This window comes from Peromyscus eremicus, chromosome 7 (genome assembly GCF_949786415.1).
Source record: "Peromyscus eremicus chromosome 7, PerEre_H2_v1, whole genome shotgun sequence".
Lineage (NCBI taxonomy): Eukaryota > Metazoa > Chordata > Mammalia > Rodentia > Cricetidae > Peromyscus > Peromyscus eremicus.
Window position 1 is genome coordinate 77608607 of NC_081422.1, and position 24752 is coordinate 77633358.

At 44.9% G+C, this 24752-nt stretch overlaps 1 protein-coding gene across 1 annotated transcript in view; it reads left to right on the forward strand.

Moving 5' to 3' along the window:
• Positions 1 to 24752, forward strand: part of Sh3bgrl2 (SH3 domain binding glutamate rich protein like 2) — a 63545-nt gene that overhangs the window by 14942 nt on the left and 23851 nt on the right. The window lies entirely within an intron of this gene.

Here is a 24752-nt window from a genome sequence, read left to right on the forward strand (position 1 = left end):
AATCCCAAAGACAACATAATCCAGATTCTCTGTGTAATATCCATCTTTACGTGGCTTATTTTTTATACTGCCTTTACTGTCTCTTTAAAGACTGCATTTTTTAAAAACTACCTATTTCTTTATATAACTATATATTTCTTTTTTGTCTCTTTTAAGCCTATGTATATTTTACACACATTGTAAACTATTTCATCTGAATCTGTCTTATTGTGAGCCTATTGTTTTAAACTGCAGCATTCTAAGACTGAAAGGGCGCTGTGGCTGTTGGTCCCATGTCAGAGACCAATTACTGTGTGCTCGCTGTGATCTTTTTTTTTTTTTTTTTTCCACATCCATAGGTAATTTACGTATTGTATGGTCATTTAGCCCATGTCTAGCCACTGTCTCAGCATGCTGATTGCTCTGCCAGTGGTCTCTCTTCTTTGCTCTGCGTAGTGTCTAGTTTTAGAGTCCTGATTTGACTTAAAGTTTTCGAGACTTGTCCTATTTCTTTCTAAATGACGTCAGTGACTAAGGGCCAGTTGCTTCCTGGAGAGCTGGTTCGGAGTCTTGTCTGTGAGGAGCAGGATGGCTGGTTGCCGGTGGGACCTGCGCAGGCATCAGAGGAGGGAGGATCCAGGCTGGTTCCCGTGTTCTTATTCTCAGGTCTTAGACTGCATTTTACTGTCTTTGAGAATTGTGTAATCGAATGCAGAGGATTTCAAGTCTGGCGGTAACAGGGAAGAGGAACATGAGGCACCAGGTAGAACTGATGGATACGTTGCAGCAGTACTCGTCTCCCACCTTGGCATTGTCCACAGTTCTGACTCTGAAGTTGAAAACCTTTTGTAATTTAGGGTGGATGCTTTCAGGCCTATCAGATGGGCAGGTAGGTGATGCTGAAAGAGGTGGAGAGAAGGGGGCTTTATGGAAAACGCCATGGAAACAGGAGAAACAGATGCCTGGAATAGGTGTCCGGCTGTGCTGAGCCCCTAGTGTTTAAAGGGTGGGTGAACAATTATTTCTTACCTGTACCCAGCAATGTGGTGGGTGGTTTTTTTTTTTTTTCCATTTAATCCTTGCAAGCATCCGCTAAACTGTGATTTGTTATGCCCATCTTATAGATAAGAATATCAAAGCACAGGGTGGACACATGTGCTGAGATCATTCACTTCATCGCTGGGGCTTAGGTTCTAAGCCTTGTCGTTTATTTAGTTTTGAGTCTTGTGCCATGTTGCCCACCAGAAAAGCCCCTGACTGGAGACTGGGAGAACACGTGTTGTGCTAAACCATGGAGCTGACTAGAATAACTAGAGTGCGCAAGCTTGAGCTTTACAATGGGATGGGGCAGCATTCTCAAGGAGCAGTTCCAAAGTCCCCGTGTGGTTGCTCAGCAGGTAATTATAGGCACAGTGTCTGTCAGGCAGGAGAAAACAATGGCTCTGCCTCTGCAGAAACTGGCAAGTGCTGAGATGAGTGTGGTTTGAAATGGAAAGGCAAGATATCACAACAGTAATGATGATGCCATTTATATCACGTGTAGGAAATACCAGAGGTACTTTGTGTTTATTACTTGCATTCCTTGAAGTAACGGATGGAGTAGTCATGTTTGTATTTCCTGTCCAGATAAAGATTAAATGAGATTAAAGGGAATGGAGAGTAGCTGAGGGGACTGCTTAGTGTTTTGTTGAGTTACCTGAAACTCAAATGTGTGATTTGCCTAGAATGTGATTGTACTGCGGAGTGTGACAAAGTCAGCTGACTTCATGTGTCAATCAGAGGGGATGGGATGGGATGGAAGGAAATAGGGTCAAAAGGGAGAAGAGAGATTGATGGGATGTCTGGAACCCAGAGATGAAGTCAAGGGCAGAGGATATTTGATATACTGGGGCCTTTGGACAGCAGGAGACCTGCTGGGTCAGGTGGTGGTGTAGATCGGTACCCTCATCGTTTCTACCTTGGACCTTCTTTTCTTGGGAGAACGAATTCCTGTGGCCCGATCACTGTTCTACAAAACAGTAGTCAAGGGGCAGAGCTGATCAGTATATGGCAGCTGCAGTGGGAATTTAATGCAAGGGAGGAGGTGGAAAGTGGAAGTTGGCGCTAGAAGGCCTGGTGGAGTATGGACAGCCTTAGCCTACTAGTGCAAGAGGAAAGATGTGGTCAGCATCCCTGGGAAGGCAGGAAGAGGGCAGAAGTGAGCACTGCTGGCGGTGGGCCTCATCTGCTCCATTCAACTGTTGAGGATGCTGTGCTTTTATGGTCATCCATCTCTCTGTCAGATTCTGTACATGTAGTTGATTCTCAGTACTCCTTCAGCTTGAGAGAAGAAGTTTGTGTGATGCATGTAAGGTGGTGCCTGGAAAGAAGATGGACTTTAGGGATGGAAAGACCTGGGTTTGGGTTTTGGCTCTGGTACCCCAACAGGCAGGGCAGAACGGGTCTTTATCTCCCTGTAACTCGCAGTTCCATTTATAAAGCTATCGAAGCTTGTGAAATCATAGCCACTGTTAACAATATGTCATTTAAGTCCCATGCAGTAACCATTCTCTTGTCTTGGTGATTCTTCAACTTTAAATGAACTATTAAGATTTGGCTGAGGAAAGAATTACTGTGATAATCAGATAATGGGTCCTGAACGGGTCCTGAAGTAGGTTGAACCCAGCCAGCCCTAGGAAGACCTACAGCTAACACTGCTTATTAACACTAATATGGATTGGGTTGCAGCCTGAAAACCTCTTGCTGAGTTAGCAGAGTCTTGAAAATACTGAGCAAGTGTATTTTAGGTGCCGTAAGATAATCTGTGTCACAAAAACATAGTTAGGATGGCCTGTCTTCCTGAGGTGGGTGAAAAAGCACTGTGGTCCTGGCACCTCATCTCATCATAGCAGCATGGCATAAGTCCTCCCCGCAGAGCTGTGTGAGTGGTTCCTTCATCAGAGATTATCCCCCTGAGATCATCACAGCTCCCTGTTATTTCCAAGATTTCCCAACTGTGAACTATTTGCCAGTGAGCTTGGTTTTGTTTGTTTTACAATAGAAGCGAGCATGCATGTCTATCACAATTGGGAAACCCAAGACTCCATTGATAATTATGTATGTTTTATCAGGATGACAGCCAAGGAGGGTCATTTTGTAAAGGGAGGAAATAATAGCCCCGAATGCTTGTTAAATGCTGATGGGCTTCATTGCTGTCTTACCTGCCTGACACCTGTGGGCATGTAAACAGAAGCAGTCCTGTCCAGACAGCCTGTGTGAGTCGTTATGGGAACAAAAGTGAGTGCTCAGAGCATGGTGCTAGTTGGGCGCTGGTCTCACAGTCACACCAGCCACACAACTGTTGCTCTGAGATTGTTACACTCAAGGATAGCCACTTTGATCAGACCCTCATCCCGGTTCTCACTGTGGTGCTACTGATATTCTGGGCTGGGTTGTTCTTTCCCACGTGACAGCTGTTCTGTGCATTCTAGACATAGAGCGGTGTGCATGGACTCTACCTGCTGGGTCACTCTTGACCTGAGTTCCTGACAGCTAACATGTTTCCAGACATGCTGAAATGCCCTGTAAGGTAAAAAGCACACCCTTAGTTGAGAAGCACTGCCTATAGTAGCATAGGACGGACAATGGCATTGCAACAACTCCAGTTGCCTTAGAGTGAGCAGGCTGGGCTCAGTGATGCGCCCCAACATCATTATCCCAGCACAGTAGAGGCAGAGGCATGAGAATCTTGAGTTTGAAGACAGCCTGAGTTACCAGTCTTTTTTTTTTGGGGGGGGGGGTTTCGAGACAGGGTTTCTCTGTGTAGCTTTGCGCCTTTCCTAGAACTCGCTTTGGAGACCAGGCTGGCCTCGAACTCACAGAGATCCGCCTGCCTCTGCCTCCCGAGTGCTGGGATTAAAGGCGTGCGCCACCACCGCCCGGCGAGTTACCAGTCTTAATAGGTAGACTGAATCTCAAAAAGAAAGGAGGGAAGGAAAGAAATCTGAGGAGTGTGTGTGGCTGTGAAGTGCCTAGGTTGAGGCTACTGCTCTCCAGCTCCAAACACTGTCCTGGCTCGTGTAGAGGCTGCTGTGGGCTATAGGGTCGTAGCTGAATCTTGAACAAGCTACTTAACTCCTCTGAGCTTAGATTTCTTGTTGTATTATTATTGTTGTTTTCACTGAGGTGTAATACACATACTGCAAAATTCACCTTTTAAAAGTGTGCATTTCAGTGGTTGGTATGTGTTTACTATTTGTTGTGCGACTGTTTCATTCCAGAGTGCTTTATCACTTCGGAAAGACAACCCTTGTCCTTTACCAGCCACTCTCCTTGCCCTCCTTCCTCTGGCTCCTGGCGATCACTGACCTGCTTTCTAGCCCCCCCCCCCCCCCCCCCCCCGCCTGCCTTCTCTGACATTTTGTGCGGGTACAGTCATGCAGGATGGGCCCTTTATGCTGGCTGTTTCACTGAGCACAGTGTGTTCAAGGCTCGTCCGTGTTGTAGACTATACCAGAATTCTTTTACTAGCTGACGTTCTGTTGCTGAATATCCAGCATTGTGTCTGTCCATTCACCGGCTGATGAATATTTTGACTGTTTTCTCTTTTTGATATTATTAATAATGCCTCTATGAACATTTGTGTGGCTCCTAAGGTGAGTCTGTGTTTCTCTTTTTCAGGCTCTGCCAAACTGTTTTCCAAAATCTCTCCGTTTTGCAATTGCATTGGCAGTGTGCAGAGTTCCCATGTCTGAATCCTTACCAACTCTAGTTCTCAGTTGTCTGTCTGTCCTTTTTCTCTAGACAACGTCTGGTGTAGCCCAAGCTGGCCTTAAACTGCCAGTCATGTCTACCCTTTGATACCGTAACGTGAAGTTGTCGTCTACAGAGCCCACACTCACTAACCACAAAATCAAATTTAAAATACAAAATCACAAAAATGTGCATGTTCTAAGTAAACTTACAATTTTGTATTCCTCGCTGTCCCGGGCTGGGTGGGGGGGGGCATGTGGCCCAGGAGGCACAGGCTCAACATGCCTGACAGACCATATAGTTGAGGACGGTCTTGAACTCCTGATCTCCCTGTTCCCACCTCCTGGTTGCTGTGCTACCACACCAGGTCCTTGTCTTTCTGATCTTAGCCGTGTTAGGGCTGGAGGCGGCGCTAATGTGACTTTTGAGTTCAGTCTTCCTAATGGCCCATAAAGTTGATTTTTTTTTTTTAAGAAGTGCCTTTGCTTGTTAGTCTGCTTTTTGAAAAGCTCTCTTGTAGCTCCAAGTTTTCCCTTTCTTCTTCCATTTCACATAAACCATGGTGAATAAAGGATCAGACCCTTAAGAGATCCATGTTTTTGGAAGTTACTGGGGTTAGTGAGTTCCTTTGTGTTTATAAGTACTCTTACTTTCTAATGCTCATGTTTAGGATGCAGAGTGAGTGAGTGGCCATGATCCTTCCCCCCTGAACAGTCCGACTGTGGAAAAAAGAGACCAAGAGTCGGGGCAACATGGGGTCATGTGGAAAATAAGCCAAAATTCACCTGTCAGCCAGGGAAGTTGCAGGGCCAGATGTGTTTATTTGAGTGACAGCCGCACAGAAATTGCAAATCTTGAGTTACGATAATAAGTGTTTTTAATATTCTAGAAATGTCTAGATGAAAGATTCCTGTGGAAATCTAAAAGACTTTTTCTTCCCCCAAATATTTCGTTTAAGCTTGTGAACTGGAGTGGGTGCTTGGGCTTTTCTGCCTCAGAGATGGCTGTGACTTGCCTGCCTCAACGCCCTTGCTTTAGACCTGAGACACCCTTTCTGCTTCTATTTTGTAAGTTAAGAGCAAGGCGGATGGGCACAGTGTGCTTAGTCTCATGGTGACCTTTTGCTAGTGAGTACCTGGTTCTAAGAGATAATTAACAGACATGAGATGATTAATAATTTACCCTTTGAGTTCTGTTTCCATTAAAAAAAAAAAAGGTCATCCTGTTAATGAGATGAAGTCTCTGTATTAGGTTCAGAAAGACTGACCAAGTCCTGTTGACCCTCGGTGCAGTTAGGCCTGGATGCTTGGCCTGGCACTCTGGACCACCTTCTCTCACGGTAAATACACCAGGCTGCTCCTCCACCCTGGCTCATCCTGTGATCCTCTCACCTTGTCTGTGAGCTCCCTGTATACCATCCAGTCCCGTTCCTGCCTCTCTTCAAAGCATAGTCCAGGCCTGTTTTCCTGTGGTTCCTTCGCCTCCCTCCCTTCTTCTCTGGTCTGGGAGCACCCCTTTTTGCCTGCCATGCTACCTGTGGGCCGGCTCTCAGGGCCTTACCTGTGAGTCATTAGAGTTCTCAGTTCTTCCCGGCCAGGGATTGGTCCGTATCTCTTTTGCTCTTGCAGATTTTCTGCTAGAGTACTTGGCATTTGAGTGGATACAGGTAAATTGTTTCTGAAACATTGCGTTATAAATAAAAAGCTAATGAAGACTCTAGGAACACTCCAAAGAACAACAGGAATGAATTTGCAAATAGAGTCTGCTTTGAAACATAAAAGCTGTGGGGACATGATTTGTTTTGCCCCTTCTTAAATAAATGGCTTGAAGAATTTGTGTTATGAAGACAGTTTCTGTTTGAGCATCAGTCTTCCAGAACCCCCATGCAGGGTAAAATGGGAGGCCTGGAAGGGAGGAAGTTGACTTCACTACCCTCAGGCCTGCCTGCTCAGCTGTCCAGAAGGATACCCTGTCTTCCACAGAATGACAGGCAGAGTCTTCAGAATTACTTCTGAGTCAGACAGTCTCAGAACTGAAGCTGCCTTCTGAGCAGATCTGTAGAATTCTAGAGCATGGTTTTAGGCTAGTGTGGATAGTAGAGCAACAGATTTTTACATATAAATGGCTGTAGGTGGATTTTTCTGTCCCACCAGCCAGCTCACAAATAACCACAGGGACACTTTTTAATTAATTAAGACAGTTCGGCCAATAGCTTAGGCTCGTTTCTAACTAGCTCTTATAACTTTAACCCATTTCTATTAATCTACTTTCTGCCTTGTGGCTGTATATTACCTTTACTCTGTACTGTCCGTGCTGCTCTCCTGCTTCCTCTGTGCCTGACTGGCAACTCTGCCTTTCTTCTTCTCAGTGTCCCCTGTGTCTGTCTGTCCTGCCTATACCTCCTGCCTACTAATGGCTGTTTAGCTCTTTATTAAACCAATAAGAAGGCGCCTTGGCAAAGACACATCTTTACAGTATACAAAAAGATTATTCCATATCAAATGGCCTCTGGGAATGTCAGCATGCCCCATCAAAGCATAAAAACGAGTGCCTATTCCAGGGCAGATTAAATCAGGTTGCGTATATTTGGGTTCAACATACTTGGCTCCGCAATAGAGAACATATGTGGTATGTTTTGGAAAGATTTCTAAACCGAGCGTTTGAAGTAAAATAGGACACTATCTCTGTGGTTAGATGAGTAAGTGTGATGACAGAGAAAGCCTCAATCTCTAGTTCCTGGAGAAAGTCGCTAGTTTGTCCTTGACTCAGCCAAGATTGAACCTCCTCCTTTCAACCTTATAACGTCTGTAGACACACACACACTCTCTCTCTTTGTCCAGGAGGCTGGCTGTTCATTTGAGCTGCTGCTTTTTGTGTTTCGGATGCTGGGCTTGTGTTCGTTGCTCACACATCACTGGTTTCAAGCTCTCTCATGTACGTTATTTGCCTTTGGGCTGGCTTGGCCATACAGGTCAGTGAGCCTCGCTGGATTTGTACTCTACTTGACTGAGGCCTTGTTTTCGTGCTTGGGTTTTCTTTATTTCCTAGGGCAACAAATAACACATCCTAGGAGCTTACCAACAACCATGGACGTCTGGCTTCTGAAGACATGGAGTTTTTCTTCCCTGCCCCCTCCCCGCTGTCTCTCTCTTTTGTTAATTTTAACTTTTCTATTCTTTTGACTCAAAATGGGATGGAGAGTTCTAAGGCTGAAAATGTGGAGGATTTGAGGTAGAGACCAGAATTCAGAATCACTTACAAATTAAAGTTGTTACCAATCCACACCTGGGATGCAGAAGTAAAGAGTTGTCTGTGGGCAGAGCAGGTTCCTGTGAAGATTTGAGCTGGGCATCAGAGCTCCTGGAGGCAGTTTGCTTAGGAATGAAACATCCAGTGTCCAGTTGAAGTTGATGAATGTGATTTTCCCTGGAGAAGCAATACTAGCTAGGTATGGTGGTGCTGACCACTGATGCCACCACTCAGAACACTGAGGCAGGGGAATGGTGAGTCCAAGCCAGACTGAGCTCCTTTAAAACATTCACACACACACACACACACACACACACACACACACACACACACGTATTACACAGTAACTTGAAGGCAGAGGAAGAAACTGATGGTGAACCCTGGACAGAAGCCTGGTCTACACAGTGCAGGTTAGAGCATCTATACTTGGGTTTGTTAATTTATTCCTGCTGTGGAACTGTGAGCAGATCTCAGCCTGTAATTACTGTATATAAAATATAATTATGAAAATGATCTGCTGTCCCCCACGTTATCTTTCAGCTGTAAATAGATGTAGCTGTTAGTCAGCTCCCCAATCACTGCACACAGTTGCCAGTTGACTGACGGAGAGGTGGGAACAGTGAACTCCAGAAGCAGGGTTGCAGAACCACACCTCAAGGCTCTGAAGGTGCAGCCTTGGGCAGCAGTGTTACAGCATGCTGTGCAAAACACCGTCGTCAGCAGGATTTCCTCCTGATGGCAGGGTTTTGACGACTTTAGCAGAATTTGCTGGAACAGCTCTTCCACACAGTATCCTCTAATTAACAGGAAGCACATGTATGAGTTGTATATAATTTGCAGAGAGAGAGTCTCGCCAAATAGTGGCATCGTAAATTCATATTTTATGCTTGGCTGACTTTTTTCTTTAGGAAGTAAACATGTAATCTTGACGGAAAATGTGAAAAACAGTAAAAGCCAGCCCACCCACATCTCTCCCCGTTTCTGCTAATGTCTCATCACCAAGTGATCCAGGTTTCAGAGGAAGCAGAGACCAAGCACTGAGAAGCTACTTAGAGCCAGCAAGAGACTCCTAGCTGCCAGGTGTGGAGCGGGCAGCAACACTACAGTCACCATCCGGAGACCCACAGGATGCACATGTGGCACTGCTGACCCCATCATCCCCAGGAGCTCGAGATTACATTGTGGGAAGGGCCAGAAGCATCCTGCTGTTACTCCAGCAGTGAGACTTATGCCATTAAATGGCAGGTCGTGGTGACTGTGGTTGGGATAGGATTTGATGAAGGAGGTGATCTAGTGGATAGAGTCAACATAAGTCAGGATTTCATCCTCAGCACTGCTGAACTTTAGGCTGGGGACTTCTTTTGTGCGTGCAGCAGTTATGACAACCAGAATTCCTCCAGACATCACCACGTGTCTCTTGAAGAATAAGATCACGTGGGGCTGTGCAGTGGGGATTCTGAATCCACCTGAGGGATTCTGGGCATTTGGGGCTGAACCATGAGGAATAAGTCGATAGTACTAAAAGAATAGGAAGAGTGGGTGATGAGGGATGGAGTGTAGTTGGAACAAACAGGGAACCGGGAGTGGGAGGGGAGAGAGAGAGTGGGGAGAAGGGGGGGAGCGAAAGGGAGAGAAGACAGACGGAAGGAGCAGAAAGGAAAGAGAGGGCCGCACAGAGGGCCCACCCACTTTTTAGGCTGGGACGCCATCGCAGGCTGATGACGTCATTAAGAACAGAATCCTTACACAAACATCCAAGGGAAGACCCAGAGGAATGTCTGAAGAGCCCCCCAGAGGTGTGGGTGAAGGTAGTAAGTATGGCAGCTGAGGAGAGTCACTTGGAAACTCCCATAGCAACTCTACAGGGTAATTCTACATTTCTCAACCGGAGTGATGGAAACTGTCACTATTATTGTTAGTGTTAGTGTTCTAACACTATTAGGTGTTAGTTGTTACTTTATATTTCTAGATTTTCTTTTCCTTGTTTTTAAAAGTATCTATGTGTGGTAGATAGGAATATTCAAACATAAGCACCACTAAACTGGTCCTCTGTCACTGAGACTCTGGGAGGCTGGGCTGGGCTGGGTCTTCAGTGTGCAGGAAGGAAGATGGCTGAGGTCTGGCCCAGGTGGAGTCAGAAGCTGGAGTGGTGTCAGGACTCATTCAAGGGCTTGGCATGCTTTATACCGCGTTTTCTAGTAAATGTTTTCAGGATGAGTGAATACCTGGGAAATCTCCAAGCCGAGGAGGCTGGACCTAGGAAAAAGAAAGTGTCCTTTGGTGACATTTTGACCATGGGAATAACTTTTAAAAAGGTTCATAATGTCATTTAGTGAATCTCTGGCTTGAGATTTTTGATTGTCTTGATATATCCACATAAAACTTTTTTCTCTTTATTCCTTTTATCTGCTTCCAGTCCTGTGTGCTGGAACTTGAACCCAGGCCTTGTGCATATATCTTACCACTGATCTAGGTCCCCAGCCCTTAGGGGTTTTTTGTTTGTTTGGGGTGTGTGTGTGTGTGTGTGGTGTGTTTCATACATGTGCATACACGTATATATGCAGGTCTATTTACTGAGGCCAAAAGAGGAATTTAGGCGGGCTCTTTCCTCTCTCTGCCCTATTCCCTGGAGGCAGGGTCTCTCATTGAACCCGGAGTTTGCTGTTTAGGGCCAGGCTAGCGACCAGCAGGCTCCAGTGATCCTCCTGCTTTGTCCACCGCTGCTCTGGGGTTACAGGCATGTGCAGCCACGCCTAGCTTGTAGTGTTGTTACTGTGGGTTTGAACTCAGTTCCTCATGTCTGTGTGCTACCCACTGAGCCTCCTCCCCAGGAACACTTTCTACTTGCCTTCTCTTAGACCGTGAGTCTGGACTTTGAATAACTGCTCATTTGAAACTGATTTACACGTTTTAGAGCGTGTCGCTCTGTGTAGTGTATCCTTGCTCCTTGAGGTTGTAAACACTTTCTGTTTGGCACACAGTGACTTCGGTGATGCCTGCAGCTGTTTCTTACAGAAACAAAGGAGAGCATTTTTGTCTGTTTGTACTCTCTGTGAGAGGAAAAAATGTGATTTTAATTTCGTCTTCGTTTCTAGATTGGCAGTAGCATCAGATCGGTTAGCCTGTGGCCACAGACCCGAACTGGTCTTTGGGGCGCTTATGTTGCGAAGCCTCCACCAGAGTTTGTGTGTTTGTTTGTTTCTCCTTTCTCTCCCTCAGCCACAGCCCTCTGCTACTTTTTCATTTCAAAGGAAAACAAAACTGAAGGTAACAGTGACTCCAAACGCTGTAGAATGAGCAGCTACAGTTTTTAATACGCAACACGAACTTCTAGACATAAGAGAGAAAATGTGACTCAGGTCAAGAAAAAACTATGGGGCTAGAGATTTAGCTCAGTGATAGAACGCTTACCCGGCACACTCAAGGCCTGGGATTGCTCTCCGGCACACAGACAGGGAGAGAGCAGGAGTGAACGAGGTGGGTAGGAACGGTAACATCACCCAGGTGATGAAATTGAAAGGACTTTATTATTATTTGGGGAGCCACGTGATATTTCAGGCCTGCACACGGGGTGCTGGTCATTGAAAACCTGTGTCCTCCAACGTCATCATTTTCTTCTGGTGAACAGCACTGTCCCTCATCACCACCATGCCATGGAACGCTAGAACTTACTTCTACTTTATACCTAGGTACCCATCACCCAGCCGTTCCCCACATCCCTCTCACGTCAGTCTCCCAGGCTTCTGACAGCCATTTTTCTGCCCCTGGCTTGTGTGCAGTCAGCTTTTTTAGAGTCCATGTTGAGTGAGACTATGTGGTACTTGTTTTTCTGTGCCTTGCTTATTTCTCCTAACATAGTGACCCCCATTGAGGCATGTTGCTGAGGTGACAGGATTCTGTCCCTTTTTGTGACACAGTTGTATTCTGTTGTGTCTATAAACCACATTTGCATTATCCATTCACCGGCTGATGAACACTTTGTTAGAAATCAGAGTGGCAGGCTTGGGAAGGAGCTGGCATGAAATTACAAGCCACAACACACTTTATTAGGGGAGAAGTCCTCCCAGACATGGGGACTCTGATCCAGATAGAGGTGGAAGCACAATTGGGAGGGACAGAGGATTGTGTCAGAGACACACGATGTGATGGAGCCTTAACAGGAAAGAGCAGCTTTTCTTTACTGCCTGGAACGAAGCTTCATTACGAGAGATAGCATAAAGTAAGAGTAAGCAAGGCAGGCACCATAGATAATAGACTGGGGGAGGGGGTGCTGGAAGGGAAAAGAACACCTCAGAAAATCCTGGGAACAGAGGGGATATTCCGGCATTCATAAGTTTTGGCACGGTTCTGGTGGAAAGTTTCACACTACACCATTTACTCTGACATATCCTATGCAACAAGGGCCGGGCATTGTGGAGGATTATACACTTACTTTGTAGTTTCAAGGATGAGGTGCAAAGCCACACCGCAGCACTGGCCTTTAACTGTCAGCAAGAGAGAGAGAGAGACAGAGACAGAGACAGAGACAGAGACAGGGACAGGAGAGAGAGAGGGAGAGACAGACCCAGCTTCAGGGAGTGTGGCCTTATTTCTCTAGGCTGCCAAATCTGGTCTCTTAGAGTGACTGGCATCTTAAAGGGGCAGGCCCATGGTCTAACACACTTAAGCTGTTTCCATTCTATGGCTGTTGTGAGTTGTAGTGAATAGGCATGACAGTGCATTCATCTCTTTGGTATATGATTTTATTTCCTTTGGATGTATACCCCACAGGAGAGATATACATGGTAATTTGATTTTTTATTGTTGACACTGTCTTCCATAGTGGCCGCACTGACTCACATCCCGGTCATGAGTGTTAGAGGGTTTCCTTTTTGGCACATTTCATCAATATTTGACCCTTGTCTTTTGTGTTTACTGTGGGTGACACTGTTCCCTGGGCTGAGACCCTGGACTGTATAAAGAGGAGAAGTGGCATAGAGCCAGTAATACTGCTTTTGTTTGTATATGTTGGTGCAGTATCCCACAACTTCACTGTATTTATCAGTTCTGACCAGTTTTGATCTTTTCAGTCACTCCTCCCCCTTCTATTTTCTTGGTCATATTGAACATGCTTATTTTTATTCTATATCGTGATTTCAGTCTGATATGCTTGAGAGATCACCGCCATCCCCCATTCCTCACTGTTGTCCTCATAACTCTGGTTAATGATGCCTTGTGCATTTCTTGGACAAATTTACTAAAGTCTTGAGTATTATTCCTTGCTACTGTCTCAAAGGTAATTGTTTGGAATGATACATGGTGCTTTAGATTTTGTATCTTCACATGACATAAACTCTGGAATTCACATAATTTGACAGAATGGGGAAGTGGTTCTCAGCTTTTTAAAAGATATGGGTTCTAGTCCTGCCTCCACTATCACTCACATACTGAGTTTTTTCTGGTAAGTTACATTAGTAGGCTGTCTGTCTTATTTTCTTGTCAGATGAGAGAGGTGATATGTGATGGAATGCTTTAGGTGTAGGATGAATGGCTGATTTCAGGGCTGTAGTCCAGGCCTTGGCAATTTCACAGTCATTGTTTCTGCAGATTCACAGCCATTGTTTCTACAGATTCATCATATGCAGAAGTGTAGGCAAAGCATTTAAGATCAAATGGGCATAGCAGCTATAACCTGCTCTCCAGAATTTGAAATCATGTATGTAGCAGGACCTGTGGCTTTTAGACATTTGCAGCGTGAATGGGGGTATAGGCCGAGGTTTCTGTGTCCTGCAGCCATTCTCAAACACTCTGAGGCTTATATTAATTATAAATGCTCGGCCGATAGCTCAGGCTTATTACTAACTAGCTTTTACGACTTAAATGAACCCATTTCTATTAATCTACATTCTGCCACATGGCTCATGGCTTTACCTGTCCTCCAGCATATCCTGCTCCCTCTGCAGTTCCTCTGACTCCATCCTCCTCCTCCCCATCATTCTCAGTTTGGCTTTTCCCTGGCTACCAGCCTGTCAGCTTTTTATTAACTAATAAGAGTAACACATATTCACAGTGTACAGCATTTCCCCCTTTTGTCATTTCCCTCTTTTTGTCTAATTAAAAGGGAAGGTTTTAACTTTATCATCATAAGATTATATACAACAAAAAGTTATTAAGAATTACAGTTACAATATTCAGTCAATTTGTATTTGACAAAATTAGAGAAAATACTCAATTATCTATCCTATCTTGGTGAGTCTAAAGTTTTATATTTAATTTATCTTTTATCATAACTAACAAAAACTGTAATTGTGACTATCTAGTCTTTAACTCTGTCCAAGACCCCAGAAGAGTGAAGTGTTACCTAATGACAGGGACATCTCACTTCCTGGATAGTTACCCAGAGTTCCTCTGCAACGTTGGGACACCCAACTCTAGCCTACAGGCCTAGCATATCTGACAGATGTTTCTGTGAAAATTTTGAAGGACCATCCTACCTTGTCTTGGCAAAGTCCAGCAGTCACCTTTCTTGTGTCCTACTGGTCACATATATTGTCAGCATTTGAGGCAAGGGCAGTTCTTTGTCCACATGGCTAGTTTTTGCCATAAAGAAAACAAACTCCATATGGAGTTTCTTTGATGCCCATCATCTTTTCTAAAGTAGATTGGTGCTGCCAGGAGCAGACATGTCTCACTGTCATGAAAAGTCTTAGGTTATTAAACATATTAAATGCCATATTCTGTAGGTCTTTGAAGTGTTTGAAGACAATCTATCTAAATCCAATCTGTGTATGACCTTGGAAACACATCTATCTAAATATAATCTGTGTATGACCTTGAAAACATACCTGACATGACTATAAGTTTGACTATTATAGATGACTATTAATCTGTATTTCTTAATTATACATTACATTTCTATATGAGCTGCATAAACACAATACCCCAAACAAGAGTAGAAACATACATACAGTATAACAAAATTAACTTAAAATTTGTGTCAATAAACCAAAATCCATACCAGTGTAAAATAGTTTTAGATTAATAGTTGTTTTTTGGATTAAAGTAGATTCAGTAATCTACCCTTTTACCCTATCTTTTCTGTATCTCCCCTTTTTCTTTTCAGAAAGAGATCCTTGAATCTAATCTCCTTTGTTCACCTTTTTCCTGACCAATAACAACTTGTAACTAACCCTTCTTAAATGATGACAAATATCTATAACCAATCTTTTGGGAATGTGGGTGCAGTTTTTTAGACTACTTCTGCTGATTGGGGGCACTGGTAGTCTTTGAGGGAACCTTGAGAAAATCAGGATAATTGTTAAGTGTTGGCTATAGATTTTGTGAGTCTCGATCATCTCAGTCAGCAACCTGGAAGCTGTTCTGGTTGCTGGATCACCTGGGCCATCGTTTTAATTGATATCTGTTCCCCTTGTTCTGAAAATATATAAACTTACAAAGGTAACATACATATCTCTATTAGTACAAGCATAGATTGTACATTGTATATAAGTCAGTTAAAGATGATTTTTTGTTATGTGTTTGAGCAGGTAAAATATACATCACGCCGGGCGGTGGTGGCGCACGCCTTTAATCCCAGCACTCGGGAGGCAGAGCCAGGTGGATCTCTATGAGTTCGAGGCCAGCCTGGACTACCAAGTGAGTTCCAGGAAAGGCGCAAAGCTACACAGAGAAACCCTGTCTCGAAAAACCAAAAAAACAAAAAAAACAAAAAAAAAAATCACATGTCTTGTAGCTCTTTTAGGTTTATTTTTTTATGTTTCTAGCCAGGATTTTCAGGGGGTATTCCTCGATCAAACTTGATTTTCCTTAACCCGAAATGAATCCATAGCCTCTCATTACCTGTGGAAACAAAAGCATAACCTCTCCCCAAAGCGACACATCTTTTCACTTAAATTTTGAAGTCAAGATATTTTTAAAACATATAGTTTGGTTTATTTAGTAGCTTTTATAATCAAATGTCTTTTAGCAGTTTTCATTTGCTCATTAATAGTCAAAAAAATCTGAAGACAACACAATAACATATAGGATTCAGACTCTGTGTATTTTTTATCTTTACGTGGCTTATATTTTTTTTTTACTCTATTTCTTTTTTAAGGACTTTTTCTACCCCTTTTCTTTGCTCTCCCAAGCCTACATATAGTTTTAAACAAACTGTAACCCATTTAGAGGCTTTTTTTCTGTCTGAATTTGTCTTTACTGCATATCTGTAACCTTTTCTGTCTGCATGAGCAAAACCCCTAAACCCACCATGTAGCATGCTGGTTGAGCACTCAAGCCTGCAGGCAGCGACTGGGAGAAGCCTCTCTGTACTGTGGCCCATGCAAGAGACTGCAGGAATCAGCCCTGTGGCTTAGCTCATGGTGTGCTGGCAGCCGGCTCTGCTTTGCAGGCAGCTGTCAGGAGACTCGTCTCTGCACTGCGGCTGGTGTAAGACTGAGACTAGGAAGCTGCGTTTGTCTCTGTCTTTGCGCATTTAGAAGCTTTTTTTTTTTTTCAAGCTTTCTCAGGTTTTATGTTGCAATTCTTGCCGAATGTTTGGACACCATATATAGGTGGAAGTTTCTGTGTCCTGCAGCTGCTCTCAAACACTCTGAGGCTTATATTAATTATAAATGCTCGGCTGATAGCTCAGGCTTACTACTAACTAGCTCTCACAACTTAAATTAACCCATTTCTATTAATCTACATTCTGCCACATGGCTCATGGCTTTACCTGTCCTCCAGCATATCCTGCTCCCTCTGCAGTTGCTGATGTCTCCTCTGACTCCACCCTCCTTCCCATCATTCTCAGTTTGGTTTCCTGCCTAACTTCCTGCCTGGCTACTGGCCTGTCAGCTTTTTATTAACCAGTGAGTGTAATGCATATTCACAGTGTACAGGATTATTCCACAGCATGGGGGTAGTGTGCTCTCATTCTTGAGCTGTTCAGAGGATGTCAGTGCAGAGTGTTCTGTGCTGGAGTAGCGCTGTATTAGAGGGGAGCGCTTCATTGGGCATAGTAGGGAGAGTAGTAGGTAAATGCTGAGAAGGCAGGAGGGCATTTGAGGCAGAGGGGAGTGGAAAGGAGAAGGAATTCTAGGAGTAAGATGGGTACAAGAGAAGCCTTTACGCGTAGAAGTCAGTTGGGACCAATACTTGATGGGGATCGGTTGTCAACCTCAGAACAGGAACTTCATCCCATCATCCAAGGAGGCCCTGGAAGGCTCTGGGCCAGTGTGAATTGATGTAGGAATGAAGTTTCTGTTTTGATTTGGTTTGGTTTGGCTTGGTTTTGTGTCTTTTCCAGGCTGAGCTTGAACTCAGAGATCTGTTTGCCTCTGTCTCCTATGTGGGAAGCTTTAAGGTAACTTACAATACAGTTATGGAGAGTCTCTCAGGAATGAGAGGCAGAGAGTGGGCATGTGCAAGAGCAGTTGAGGCTTAAGAAAGAGTGACCTGAGACCACAAGGGTTCAGGCAGCATCAGCAAGTATATATGGCACTTGGCTGTTGCCCTGGGAGATGGGACAGTGACTCTTGCAGAGCTAGAACCCTGCAGCCTGAGAGGTAGGCTCTCAGGTCTCTCCATAGCATCAAGAACCCAGGCCATAAGTGCTTTTCAGGATGCAAATATCAGGCTTGCCACTGCCCCATTGGCCAAAGAAAGTCACATGACCAAACCAGATTTAAGGCGAGAGAGACTCCACCTCAGGTGGGCGGAGCTATGGTTTTCATCATTTGTGTTGGGATACAGAGGGAAGGTTTATGAACGTTTTTTCCCCCTGCTGTAGTGTAAAACAAGCTTTTTCATTACTCTTCCGAATTAATAAAAAACACTTTTGATACTGAAATAGTTGAAATGAAAAAAAAATGTAGCTTACAATTCTTCTCCTCATTTATTTGTGAAATATAGCTGTGGAGTAAGTTGGGGTTTTTTATGACTGCATGGTAATGTTTGGATTAGAAAACAGGAGGTCTTCCAGCCCTCTCCATGGACCCAAGGTGAAAGTTGTCCCGGGCTCTGTTTGACAGCCTGTGTGCTGTAGCAGAGTTGGGAATCTTTACTCTTCTGTCGGCTTCTCTCTTAGTTTCTGTTCTCTGCTGCTTTTCCTCCTGGCTCTGCACCGTTACACACCGATGGGTGTGCTCCCAACGGTGGCCTGCTGTCCCAACTTCAACTGGAGATTCATAAAAAGGCCTTCATCAGTCAAGCATCCATCTCGCTCAGGGCACAGGAAGCTACGCGTTTGAACTGTGGAAGCAGGCGACATAAAGAATCGTTTCATCCAATACCTGCAGCCTTTGAAGGCATCCAGAAGTCACTCGATGGTGTTGCACAAGGTCACATCTAGGGCAAAGAGAGCAAAGGAAGCATGCTTGAATGAAAGAAACAGAAAGAAAGAGCAGAGTCCTAACTGCATCACCTTCTTCTGTCCCCAGAGAACCCAGAGCAAAGGTCCTGCCTGGGCTATCTCACACTTTAGGCAACTGAGGCTGGGAGAGAAGCCAAGTCATTTTGCTAAGACTCCCGCCCTGCAGGACTCTGATTATAACCAGGCCAGTCTGTGCCTGCCCCATCACCCCCAGGTTTCTTCTTCCCTGTCCTCTGTGTGTGCTCAATTTGTCTGTAATTAAACTTGCTTGCCCACGATTGTACATATTAAATCTCAATTTGAAAAACAAAAGCCACATCTCGTTGATTATCCCTCCTCATTTGCAAGTGAGTCCGAAGGCCCCACAGAGCCTCCTCAGCGACAACACACACTTGCAATGTAAGCAAGAGGTGACTCATCTGGAAGCCTATGGACTGACTCAACAGGGCTGCTTAACCATACAAATCATCTGGCACCCTCCTGGGGAAGAACTAGTCCTGCAAGAGAGCGGAGGCACGGAAGTTGATCTGGAGGCCACTGCCACAGACTGGGGTCTAAGCTAGAGTGAAGTGCAGTGTGATTTGTTTAGCCTGTCTCCTGATTCACTCCCCCATAGGTTGCTGGGACCGGTGAAAGCCACAAGCATCTTCTCTTAGATTTCCACGGGTCACTGAGTGACCATGTCCTGTCAGCAAAGCCTGAAGCACAGGTCCAAACAGGGCACTGCTGAGGTGCCTGGGGGGTTGTCATTAACACGGAGGTGCCGGTGGTGGGGCCCTCAGCAGATCCGGGAGTGTATAACTGAAAGGGAAAGGTTTGCCATTCCGCAGTGTTAGGAAGGTTGCTGTCAGTCATGTCTGAGGAGTTTGCTTCAGAGTCTAGAAGCATTTGGGAAGAGGTTAAGGGTAATCTAGTCAAGGGGACCAATGAGAAGTAGATAAAACAAAACAACACACTTGCTTGGTTTTTAGTTAGAATCTATTTACAGATCCAGCAATTAGTAAAAAACAAAGCATTTTTCTGTGTTAATATTCTGATCTGCCCCCTTGAAACCCCACCCCTTGGGGCCGCCCTGCATCCTGACATAGACGCCTCTTCTTAAGGAAGAACTCCACCCCTTCCTCTCTCTCCACTCCCACAAGGTGTGCACACCTCGACCTCTCTTCTCTTTCCCTCTCTCTCTTTCTTCTCTCCCTCTTTCCTATCATCTCTTTGTCTCCCTATTATAATAAACCATTTCCATGCACGCATGTAGTGTCTGGGTTGTGAATGTCCACCCACCACCCCACCGCCATGCCCACATGGAGTGGGTCACCCACCAGCCCGCCGCTGCATCTGCCCAGCATGCCAGCATGTTTCCCTGCAGGTGCAGGATACCCTCGGGGTCCCCACGTAATATAACATTATGTTCTTGTGTTTAAAAAAGTATTAGTAATAGAATTTAAACAGGAATGTTCTGTAGTTAAGACTGGCTTCTTTAGTAACTGTCAGAAGCAGTGTGTTCTCTCTCATTCAAGGTCCAGATTGCTCTGAATCATTGCAGCTGTTTACAGTTAGGTAGAAGAGTCTAGACACACTGCCTTTAAATTCATGTAGCTCTAAAATTGGCAAATGGGAGTTTGAACCATGTTTCATGGGGTTGACTTTCAGTTAAGTTAGATTGCTGTTTTGGTTTGAATAGCTTCTCCTCTGCACAGAGCCTGAGCAGGGGGATCTGCTGTCTTGAACTCAGTCATTCTCACCGAGGCCCACCAGGTCCCTGCTTACAGAATCTGCACCGTGGCCAGAGGTGAGAACAGCCGTGAGGAAACAGCGCAGAACAGGCTAGTGCGTGCAGGCTATGAAACACCCGGAGTGTGGCCGGAGAGGGCGGATGCCCGAGGAGCTCGTGCTGCTCCTGGGAGTGTTTGCTTCCAGCTGCCTGGGAAAACCTTGTGTAGTCATCACCAGATCTGCATCGTGCATCCACTGTGTGCAAGGCATCATGTGACAGACGCACTGTGGACCTGGGAAAACCTTGTGTGGTCACCAACAGATCTGCATCGTGCGTCCACTGTGTGCAAGGCATCATGTGACGGATGCACTGTGGACGGAACCGGGCGTTTATAGTCCATGTGGGGGGACAAATGTGCAGACGTAAAACAAGTGCCAGCTGTGGAGAAACAAATGAAGGACTTGAAAAGGAGTAGGAAGTACTAGAATGGCTGGTTAAAAACTCCAGTGGGTGAGGAGGGTTCACTGGGGAAGTGAACCAGAAATGTAAATCTGTTTAATATTTTGATTTTTTTTTTTTTTGAGACAGAGTCTCATTATATAGTCCTGGCCATTCTAGACTTCTCTGTATAAACCAGACTAGCCTCAAATTTGCTACAATCGTCTTCTCTCTGTCACCCAGACTTACCTTATTAGGGGCTGATTTGTCGAATAAGGAAAGTTCAGGGTAAAGAAAAGCTTGGGGTGGCAGCTGGAAGGTGTGAGGCTTTCTCCTTCCTCATCCCTAGCAGATGGTGTTTGTTTGCTGTATCGCCTGCTCACCATGTCAGCAGTTCTGCAAGGAAGAACGCTCGACCCTCCTTTCTCAGCACCCCGTGTGCTGGGCTGGTAGACACAGCCACACCTAGCTGGCATTTGTGTCCATTTGTGAGGCTTGCTGCCTTTGTCTCTCCAGAACTGTGTTGGGGATCCCTTCCTGCTCCAGAGACTCTGGGGAAAACTGGTTTCCGGAGCTGAGCAAGGGCAGTCTCAGTGGGACTGGTTATGGGTAAATACCTATAGTCTGCAATGGCTTCTGAGTGTAGTTGAGTAAAAGCAAGTGTGAGCTGCATGTACCTTCTACCCGTGGATGAATTGACACAGATGGAGTCACCAACTGTGGTCCTACAGTTTACCCCTCTAACATTTGCCCAGCAATGGAAAGAAAAAGATACTGCATGTAAGGTGTGTTTCATCCCAGAAAATTCGAAACTTGGAGAGAACAGAACGTTTCATGCGGAGGAAATGATCTCGGAATACTGTTTATGTGTGGATTCTGGTGTCCCGCCCAGCACATCCTGCTGTCACCTGGGGCCCACCCCTCAGGCTGGGTGTTCTCCGTGGCCCTGCCTCCCGTGCAAGCCTGGGCCCCACAGTTCCAGACCACACTCTGCAGCATATAAACACCGGTGTGCTGTTACTCATCTTCCTTCCTGCGTCCAGCGACACAGATATCCTCTGGGATATGTGGTCCCGGGGTTACATTTCCCCTACCCTGTCCATTTGGTTAACTCACTGGAGTGTTGGCCGATCTTCTGTGGTCTCCCTCAACCTGGTTATTCTTTCATGTTAGTAAAAGTAACCTGGAGGTCAATGACAACATGCTTAGAGTTGTCTTCCTGTTAGCTGGGGGAACTTTACTGCCCCCACAGGCAGTTCTCTGTGTGACTCTAGTCTGTCCCCTGACTGTCTCTTAACTTTCTGAATAGTCACACAGGCTCCCACTTGGTTTTGAATCTCCAGTCCCTTTCATCTCCCACTTGTCTCCCCACTTGGTCCTTAATCTCCCTGCACTTCCTGTTAGTTTCTTACATGACTTTCAAGAGTTTTTCTTTTCAATATAACAAATATTTTCTTCATTGTTTTTGCTAAAAAAGAGGAGGAGGAGGAGGAGGAGGAGGAGGAGGAGGAGGAGGAGGAGCCTGGTCTACACTTTCTGAAACCTATTGATCAGTCTTATAGATCTTTCCAGAATGGTGTTAATGGTTCATAACAGGATTGCTTCTGCTTCTATTCCTGTTTTGTTCTTAAGCTGCAGGGTATGAAATCTCTTTGAGTGCCTCTTTTTAAAATACAGATGGTCTCTGTGCTGGTTAGTTTTATGTCAGCTTGACGCATACCAGAGTCACCCTAGAAGAGGGAGCCTCAGGTGAGAGAGAAATGCCTCCATAAGATCAGGCTGTAGGCAAGCCTGTAGGGTATTTTCTTAATTAGTAATTGATGTGGGAGGACCCAGCCCATTGTGGGTGGGACCACCCCTGGTTTCTATAGGAAATCAGGGTTGAACAAGCCAGTAAACAGCACCCCTCCATGGCCTCTGTATCAGTTCCTGCCTCCAGGTTCCTGCCCACTTGAGTTCTTGCCCTCACTGCTTTTGAGTTATATGGAACTATGAGTGAAATGAACCTTTCCCGCCCCAAGTTGCTTTTGGTCACGGCGTTTCATCACAGCAATAGTAGCCCTGACTAAGACATTCTCTCTTACCGTTTACTCTATGCAGTACTGTGTGTCAATCATCACTGTTGTCTGGGAGAAACCTCCCTTCATTTCTGATGTCTTTGAGTTTTAGTGTTCTGAGTCATTTCCCACAGCTTTGAGGTCTTGGCTCTAAAGAGGGAGGGTGTTGAGACCTAGACACTCTGAGACACTACTCATGGTCCTGTAAACTGCTGTGGCCTTGTTGAAAGCAGGTTAGCATGGGTCCATCATGAGCCTGAAAACTATCTGTGTAGTTTGAAAGTTGAGTTTCACTCATAGTGCCTGTTGTGATCACACATGCCAGTGGGGTGTGCTGAAGACGCTGAGACCGGAGGATCAGAGTTTCACTCATAGGGCCTTTACCTGAAGCAGTATCTGGAGATGCACTGGGAGCATTTTTAAAGATACTGTTGTAGTCCAACTATTTGTGTCCCCCTCAAATGTCTGCCTGATGTGACGGAATTAGGAGAAAGCTGTTGGGAGGCAAGGAATGAGTTTAGTGCCCTCAAGGATGTGGGAGCTGTCTTGTTCCTTCTACCAAGTGGCGTCATAGAAAAGGGTTCCGTCTGTGACCCAGGGAATGGGCACTGACCAGATACCTATTCCGTAATACTTGGATCCTGGGCTTCTCAGCTTCCAGATTAATGAGAAACGAACTTTCCCCCTTTTCCTAAGTCGTCCAGTCTGTGGCGTTTCGTTATAGCAACCATAACAAACAGACTGAGACAAGAGTTCGTTGTTCATTGCATGGTGCTGTTCCAGTAACAAAAGATACAAATAGACCAAATAGCCAACAACATAATATACCTAAGTATCTTATGTATACAGAATATAAAATGCTGTGGTGTTTATATTCTTGGACAGTAGGGTCCAGCCAAGGTGCTTCAGGCAGCATCTGTTGGTATTGAGTGCTGTGATGACCTTCACAGACCATACCAAGATAATTCATTGTGTGTTCAGAACCCAGGCTGCAGTGAAGTCATTGACCTCATGGGTCAGTGCTGTCAGAAACATCTCAGGTTTATTATGTGTTGGGTTTTGAATTAATATCTGGCCCCTTGCATGTTCAAAACCTTATACTGTTTTTTTGCTACCCACAATCAGTTATGAGACCCCTTTTAAGGTCAGTTTTAACATCCTGGGCTCTATTCCCCTCCTCTGAATTTTGGCATATGTCACCTGAGTTAGTAGGACTATAGACCATTGCTTTATGATCTCAAAACATGGGCCTTTTTATAGTCAAGAATATATATATATATATATATATATATATATATATATATATATATATATATATGTATATAAAATCAGGTATACATGAGTGTACCTGCCCAGAAATGTGCATGGTCCCTCAGGGCAGAGGGAGGGTTACAAAAGAAGGCTATAAGGTAGGAGGATGGCACTGAGTGTTTTAGTAGCATGCACATCAGACCTTGATCAAACACTGGGGAACTACTCTTAATTGGAAGACGCAAGCAATAAAATCATCTTAGTTTTCAAGCAGCATGAGTAATTTATCCTCCTTTGAGTTGAAGTTTCAGACCAATATAAGCATATTTCTGAAATGATGTATCCAGTGTGAGGGAAGAAAGTCACCCTTCATTTCAGAAATGAAAGATGGCTTCATTGAAGAAATTGAGAAACCATTATCTTTTGGATTTCTAATACCACACAGTAATTCTCAAATCCACGCACCTGAGCTTAGCGATGGGCTATTTTGCCAGCATTTTTTCTGTGTCTGTACAACCTCACCATCCTGTTCACATTTATGGACCCAGGGACGGAGCTGTTTGCTTACAGCATAGTCCAGATTTCCAACCTCAGAGTCACATACTACTGGTGATTTCTAAGGGGCATTTGGGGGATGGAGGTGGAGGAAATCTATGGGAGGGTTTGTTCTTCAAGCTTTAGGCTATTCATTCCTTACATTTAAAAAGAGATATCTTCTCCAGTCACTCAGAAAAGGCAACCATATTTTATGTTTAACATGCTGTGTTTAAGACATTGAATACTGGTGTTCCATGTGAATTAGTGGATGCATACCATTACATTGAGAAGGTTGCTCACATTTGAAGACATCCTGCTGCTGCTGAAGCTGCTGAGGAGCACACCTGACCCCTAGTGACTGGAGAGGGAACCGTGAGGGTCGGAGGAACAGAAAGGGTTAAGACTGAAAGATGCTTGCGGTTTAGTCTCACCTAGAAGTGAGGAG